At 31.2% G+C, this 8,457-nt stretch overlaps 1 long non-coding RNA gene across 1 annotated transcript; it reads left to right on the forward strand.

Moving 5' to 3' along the window:
- The first annotated feature begins 4,758 nt into the window (after positions 1-4,758).
- On the forward strand, positions 4,759-7,725 carry LOC124898719. The gene is made up of 3 exons (XR_007055439.1): positions 4,759-4,790; positions 5,605-5,770; positions 7,376-7,725. It is a non-coding gene; the product is annotated as an uncharacterized LOC124898719 (long non-coding RNA).
- Positions 7,726-8,457: the final 732 nt, after the last annotated feature.

Consider the following 8,457-nt stretch of genomic DNA (forward strand, 5'->3'; position numbering starts at 1 on the left):
ATAATTCTTACCATTATCTCTAATTTAGACAGTTGTAATATAAGAACATATGGTAGTACTTATCTTTAATAAAATTGGCTAATGATTACGCGAAAAAATTCCCTTAGATTTCGTGTCAAATTTCAGACCTTATGATTTTTAATATTAAGTTTACCTTTTTTATTTTTATTTTTCTATAAATAACAAATCTTTTACCTATTTATCATTAATGTGAAAATATTAATTTACGTGATTTGCCTAGATACACTTTTGCTTAATCAATCAATTTTGTAAGAATTTTAAAACCTATTCCATTAAGCTTCATTAGAACAAAGACCCTACCTACGATAGCTTTCAATTTAAGTCGACCCATTGTATTACTCTGAAACAACTCTGTAAAATTTAAATATCTTTTTCCATTATGTTTGGTTAAAACAAAATCCTATACGAAACAAACAACACATCGCAATATATATACACAACAATTTAAATTAAATATTAAAAAAAAAAGTTGAGTGAAAAGCATAAGACTAGAAAACGTACCTTGAGGTCTTTGATGTTCGTGTTTCCTCTCTCTATATATAAGAAATTCTAAGGAAAAAATAATTACTTACTAATAAGAGGGAATCCGTGGGAGAAGCAGGCATGTATAAGAGTTCATCTTAAGCAGGAGAAGCATAAATTCCCATTGATAAAAATAATATATATAAGAGTTATCTTAAGCATGAGAAGCATAAATTCTCATTGATAAAAATGGCAATTTAATGGAATAAGGGCGACATTCGAGCCCAAGCCCTTGGTAAAAATGGATCAAGATGCCTCTTTAGTCGGGATTAGGCGTGTGCATCGGTCGGTTCGGTTCGGTTTTACGTGTTATTGGTTCGGTTTATCGGATTTCGATTTTTAAATATGTAAAACCAATAACCAACCAATAAAATATTTTCTTATCGGTTTCGGTTTATCAGTTTTTGGTCCTTAACGATTTGGTTTTCGGTTTGACCAATAAGAAAATACTTATAAAATAGAAATAGTAACAACTAACATAAAAAAATGAAATCTTAATTACCGCCAAAACCTGTGCAATGCATTTTAGTTTACAAGAATCTTCAAACTTGAACTAAATGTTAGTTAGGAAAAAAATTGAATCCTAATTGTTGGAAGTTATAAATGCTTCAAGCTTTTTATTACGATAATAGCCGAACTTTATATTGTGTCTTTGTTGCCCTGAATAAGTTAATACTTTATGAATCACTGAATTATGAATTAGTAGTGCATATAATCTATATACATACACGTATCTCTCTATATAGAGAGAGATAAAGAGAGAGATTTAAATATATAACATAAATAGGAATAAAACAATAACTTAGTGTATCCTTATTGGGTTATCGGTTTAACCGATAACCCAATAAGCTAAAACCGATACCAATCCGTTTACCCAATAAAAATTTTTATAAAACCAATAAAAAACCGTTAACCCGATAACCCAATACCAATAACCCAATAACACTTTTACCGATTTGGTTTATCGGTCGGTTCGATTTTTGCACAGCCCTAGTCGGGATTCCCACATAAAATATATGTAATATATCGGAATAATTGCAGTACTTTAAATGATCTAAGCAGGGTGCATGAACTCATCCACCCCTTAACATCTGTTCCCTACACACGCTAAACGTTCATCAAAATTAGGTGCAGGATATAAATCATTCCATACATCACACAGTTCATCATCAGAACTACCATTTAATCAATCAAATTCAAAATACTATTAAATTCAGACGTAAGTTTTTGCCTAGCGAAATTTATCATTGGTGTATTTTGTACCTGCGTAGGATATACACAATGCAAGACATAATTAGTAACTTAAGAGTAAATTACAAGAGATCATTAACTTAACATATATAAAAGTTTAGAACAAAATCAAGGAGATCAACAACAATAACATACACAATATAATTCGAAATTTGAAAAAGATAGGATGTAAGTAGATATTACCTCTACCTTTGCGGGTTAGAGAGGTTGTTTCTAATAGATCATTGTAGACACGTGATTTTTGACCCTACCTAAACATTTTCACAAAAATTGTAACTTTAAGTATTTTCTTGTTTCTACATATTCTTGTCATTTTGAGTCTTATATTATTTTTAACAGATTTATTTAAAACTGAAAATGATCAAAAAAAAATGTATCGTAGGAAAATATTTATTTTATCTAAACAGAATAGAAAATCATAAAAAATATCTTTCTATTTTATTTAGTATTTTTCTTCTAAAGAAAATAAAAAAATAGTAGTCAATTTGATAAGGCTACTTGGCAAGATGATTTGTCCAAAATAGCATTTTATATTTGTTATTTAATTTTATTTTGGGAACGAAGTGCACTGCAAAGAATAACAGAATTTAAGAAATAGCCCTACCCAATAATGTCTCTTTGATAAGGGCAACAACACTATATGCTTTAAAGTCGCGAAAAAGATAAATGACCGAATCCCTTAGGCCTCTAATTTCGGGCTGGTAAACACAATAAAAATCAAGTATCTTGTACAAGCAGAAGAAGCATAATGTTCAATGATGCCATCTTTAGATTTCAAGGTTAATTCATTCAAGAAGACAACTATTAATCAGGCAGACACACAAACCAAAATGAGCTATAATTCTTCCTCAACTTTATTGAGTGACATCATATCTTTCAGCAAACCTAAATTACAAATTTTGTCACATATTTGAACATTCGGAGAAGCAATACGCTAGATTGAAAAAAAAATTTGGTTGAAGTTTTATGTTTCAGCTAATTTTTCTGCAACATATTTCTCAGGAAGAATTTTTAGCCGAGCACAACAATTCGAATTGACAGATAGTTGATACAGTATATATTAGGCAAACACCGGTAGATATTTGGACTAGATTTAGAACAAGAAAACCATGAATAAGGTTTAAAGTTACAGAATATTTATTCACAAAATTAGACAGGAACCATGAAACTAGTTATTCAGTAAACAATAGGAAATTAGATATCAATAAAGTCGGTTCTTTTTAATAGGTCTCATATTTTAAAATTAATATTGTTTTATTTTAATTAATGACGTGAACCTTTAATAAGAGTTCACACGTGGCAAAGCTGTTTTTGAAAATTCTTCGTTAAAAATAATGGCATGGATGAACTGGTTTTGTAATTGCTCACGTGGCAAAGCTGTTTTTAAAAATTCTCCGTTATAAAGTAATGACATGAATGAGCTGGTTTTGTAATTGCGATGGCATAAATGAGCCAAATTTTTAACTGATGGCATAAATGAGCCATTTTTGATAATTCAGTGACATATTTGAGTTTTTTTCATTTTATTTTTATCTTGTCCACTAAGTCATGTTTTTCTATCCTGCCCGCATGCACATTGTAGCTAAATTATTTCATCAATTCATTCCATTCATCACTCTTACTATGCATCCTCATCTTGACTAACAATTCATCTCACAAAAAGACAAGAAAAAGAGTAACAAACTAATGATCCATTAAAAATTTTAAAAATTAAGTTATTGCAATGGGACAAGGTTAGTGTTTTTCATCATTCTTCTATATTTATATCATTGTTTAATGATTTATTTGTGATCTTGACGAACTATTTAAAGTTTTACACTAAATGATACCAGAGCAAGATCCTGTGAGATCATAACATGTGATATTAAATTTGATTCTTAAGGCTCAAAAGATCATACAATTACTTGTGATCTTGTTGAAATTACTTTTTTTTTTATAACTATGGTATCTAGTCAGCTTGCACGCACCTCGACTAAATTTTTGAGATACCTGTTTCCTCCCATCAACAGCAGGTATCAGATAACTTTGTCTACCAAAATTAAAACAGATGAAAAGAAATCACCTTATATTTATCTCTATTAAAAATTAAACATGCAACCACATAATACCTATCCCACTTTTACAACGTCTTTCCTGAGACAAAGAAATCAAAAATATCATCCATCTTACCCTATACCTCACCCTGCTAAAATGAACCTTCCCTCACCTAATAAATGACTCCACAAAAAGACAGAAAAAAATTCTACACCTCAGAATTTCTCCCCCACTTTTCACCTTCACACTCTCATGCACGTCTATAATCTGTATATAATATATTAAAAGTGTGAAGATCCTTAAAAAATGATTTAAACTTTTTATCTTTCATTAAAAGATTCATCAATAGATAAAACTGTTATTTACAATTTTACTAAATTATTATTTAATTATTTTATAATATTTTAGGTGTTCTACTAAAAATTGATTATTAAATCTTTCCTTATTTAAACATAATAAAAATTACTATTAATTTTGAATGATTAATTTATATTTGAGGAATTATGTATTAATCTTTCACAAAAAAAGGCTTTTACGTAACTAAATACTAATTTAGTTGTAACTTCTTCACTGAATTTGTAAGTCTCTTTTCAATAATAACTTAACAAAAATAGGTAGGTTATTTTGGCAAGAATTTTACTTAAAATAGAAAACAAGTTAAGTAAATTCTCTTTTTCAAAGTTTGCATCCAAGTATTCGTCTCTTTGCTTTTCTATTTAATTTGTATTTTTGTTGCACTTTAAATTTCTTTTATTAGGTTGTTCGCTGCTTTTAAACGTTGTTTTAGTTGCCTAACTATGTGATTTTTATGTGTGATTTGTGGTATTTTGAGATTCTATTCTTAATTTTTGAGATTTTGTTATAATTTATGTTTGATAGATTGTGACTTCGTCTGGAAGAATGCGTTAAGGATGAAAATTTCAATTCAAATTCAAAGCTTCAAAAGAACACAGATAGTTGAGGTATAACTTCTACCAATTTAAATTAACATACGATATATTATTTTCGAAAGTTAGCTGATCTATCGATATCTACATTTATTATTTAGAAGGAAATTATTCTCTCAATAATTTTTTTGTCGATCATGTGTGGGTTAATTTATTAGTCACAAAGAAATTGAGGTTAACGTTTTCAATATGTATCATGAAGTTGTCGTAAGTTTATCAGGTAAATATTTACATTTAATTATGTGCATTCTTCTATTAAAGACATATATACTATTGATTTTGAGTAATTAAAGAGCGTAAAAAATTTGTCTATGTACGGCCATTAGTTGTAGCAAGGTAGAAAAGTGATGTTAGACAAGATCGAAAGATAATAGCTTATTCTTCCAGAGTATTTTGTTATTTGCACTCTCTTAATTTTTTGACCTTTTTCTCCCTTTCTATTATATTTCATATCATGAATATTAGTCTCAGCCCTAAAATGGATTATAGAGTACTAATAATATTTTTGTTAAAATTTAATATGACGTATAGGTATGACAAACGCTCCTCTATAGCTTAATTTTTTTATACATCTTTTTCTTTGGTGAGCAAAAATTTTTAATTCATTAAATTTTTTATTGTATATATATAATTTTATTGACTAAGATGAAATGCTTATAGTGTCAAATTATATCTTTTAAACATATATAATATTGTTATTATTTTTAAATAATTTTATTTTTTTATATATAATTTTATTTATGAACACGAGACTCACGTGCGCACTACACTTGACTAGTAACTAGAAAAATACACCTGCACATATTTCACCCACATTCACCACTGCCAGGGGACTGAATTCATGCACATATATTCCTCCTCCTCCATCAACAGACAGTCGAAACTTGCCGCCTCAAGCCGAGCAGAGGTCGAAACAGTGGGTATTCTGGTTGAGATTCCGTTGTTCGCAATCCGGTCTCAGGTACGGTGAAAATAATTGAATTCATATTCGGAAGGTCCAATTCTTTCTCTATTCTATTTTTAATCCCTTGATTTTCTTATGTAAAGTTTGATAATGTGTTCAAATGACAAAATTGTTTGATATTGCTGACGATGTTGATTTGAATGAATTCATGAGATATACTTGGGTTCGGGTGAAAAAAAGGAATAGAAATAGTGACTAGTAAACGATTTAGATTTAATTTTATGGTTATCTTACTCGTCTGATTCATTGAACAACAAGGTTTGAAAATATTGGGGTCAATTGAATTTTGGGTTGAAAAATCCTAGCTTTGTTAATTGTTTGTGCGGATGAATCATTCCGTGTTAGTCACTTTTCTTTATCGCTTTTGTTTCAAATGTATTCATTTTACCGGAAATGTCCGAAGTACTATGTATTCGGAGGCCGTTCAAGCCAAGGCATGTGATGTTGCCAAGGACAGGGTGCTAAAAAAAATTTAAAAATTGAAAAAAGTAAACAATCACCTCAATGAGGTTTAAACCTAGGGCCTTCTTCCAATGAAGCACCTTAAAATCAACCTAAATGTCAATGCACCCAACCAACTTTTTCTTATAATGGGTGCTTTTATATGTTTTATACCTATTTTTATATATTTTCTATGTAATTATACCTATTTCGCGTCGAGTTTAGTGGGTGTCAGAGCACCCCAAAATCCTACATAGGTCCGCCCCTGAATGTCGAGTAAAGCATAGTGTAGGTTAGTTTAGATAGCGTAGATTTATTTTTTAACTTTCTTATTAATTTGGATGGTATAATCGGACTGAACACTATTCTTTTATTTTTGTTGCGTGCGTAGGTGTTTTATTCGTGTTTGTAAAATCAATTCATTTGTAGTGTCAATTTAGCCGATATGAACCAACGGAGTGACCGTGCTAAAATCACGAGATCGAAGGTTTCCTCACTCCTTCCCCTCTGTCAACAGAATTTCTTAACCAGAATCTCTGTTCGCTAATTAGTTCAGAGTCAATTGTTTTGAAAAGGATTATCCAAGTGACTTGGCACATGAAAACTTAATGTCAAGTGGCGACACCAATTTTTAATCTAATTTTCCTTTTGAGATTAATTAAATCTTTTGATAAAAAAGGGGGCGTGACATTACTTATTTTGTTTTTTGTTTTTTTCAAATGGTTTTACTAGACTTCCTATTGTACTCTTTATGGAATTTCTTTTTTGGTTTTCCATGATATCCCCACAGCTGGCAGCCGTGGGACTAATCCTCCGTTCCTACTGTCAGCGCACTAAGCGGTAGGGAACTAGCCACAAAGTTCTTTTCATTCACCAGAGGTGGGGATCAAACCCCCAGCCTCTTGCTTAAAGGGTGAGGTGCTGAACCACCACACCAACCCTTGTGGTTCTATTTATGGAATTTCATGTTAAACTTTATAGGACTATTCTATTTACAAACACTTTGTTTTTGAATTTCTTGAGTACTTTGACTTGAGTCTTAGCTAGTCATTCACTTTGCTGAAAAATAGTAAAATGTTTGTTCATATCCAATCTTTAAGATGTTAATACGTTGTATTTCGTTGTTAGCTTGCTTGTAATAGAATTTCATTTTTCTAGTATTGTCATGATGATTATCTATATTACTTGTTTCCAGGATGGGAGGAGGGAGAAGAATAGAAACCTGTATATTTGATTCTGCATCATCATCAACCAACTAGTGAAAAAACACCAGAGGATTTAGATTTTTGAGGAAGAAACAACTTGACAGTGTCATATTTGGTTGCAATAACAATTCCATGAAGGAGTGTATATATAAGCAGCTATTTGGTTAGTTATTTAGGAGCTAATGCATGTCTTTCTTCTTTCTTCTTGGCTGTCTCATGTGAGCTGAATTTTGTTATATGTACTTTTTTCCTTCTCTTTTTGTGCTTTAGTTGAATTGCGTATTTGTTTGAGCTCTTGTTTTAGGTTTGCCGAATTCACATTTTTCATATGTGAAGAATGTAGATCCAGGAATGCCACTGTTTTTGTTCAACTACAACAATCGGGAGCTTCATGGCGTCTATGAAGCTGCAAGCTCCGAAAAAATGAATATCAATCCATATGGTTAGACGTCAAGCGATTCTGGAAGAACACTATATCCTGCACAAGTTTTATGTCATGCTTTCTTCATGTGGGTGTATTTGATTTTATGATGCTTCCTTTTTTATGCTTTCTTCTTGTTTATAAGTGAAGGTTCAGATGCATCCCCTTCTGTTGTGTGAACCACTGCTGAAAATTCTGTTTAAATCTATAATTTTGGATAACTACTACAACGAGAACCATTTCTTGTTTGAGATAGATCATGTTTAAGTTGGTAAATTGATCTCTAAGTTCTCACCTCATGAATTCTGCGACTTGCTTCTGATTGGAGCCAATGCACGAGGTGAGAACTTAGAGATCAATTTACCAACTTGAACAGGATCTATCTCAAACAGGAAATGATTCTCGTTGTAATAGCTATCCAGAATTATAGGTTTAGATAGAATTTCCGACAGTGGTTCACACAGTAGATGGGGACACATCTGAACCTTCATTTATACAACAACAACAACCCCAGTATATTCCCACCTAGTGGGGTCTGGGGAGGATAGAATGTACGCAGTCCATACCACTACCTCTAAAGAAGTAGAGAGGTTGCTTCCGATAGACCCTCGGCTCAAGACAAAGGACAATATACAAAAACATCAAAAGCAT

The sequence above is a fragment of the Capsicum annuum genome, chromosome 5 (assembly GCF_002878395.1).
Source record: "Capsicum annuum cultivar UCD-10X-F1 chromosome 5, UCD10Xv1.1, whole genome shotgun sequence".
Taxonomy (NCBI): Eukaryota; Viridiplantae; Streptophyta; class Magnoliopsida; order Solanales; family Solanaceae; genus Capsicum; species Capsicum annuum.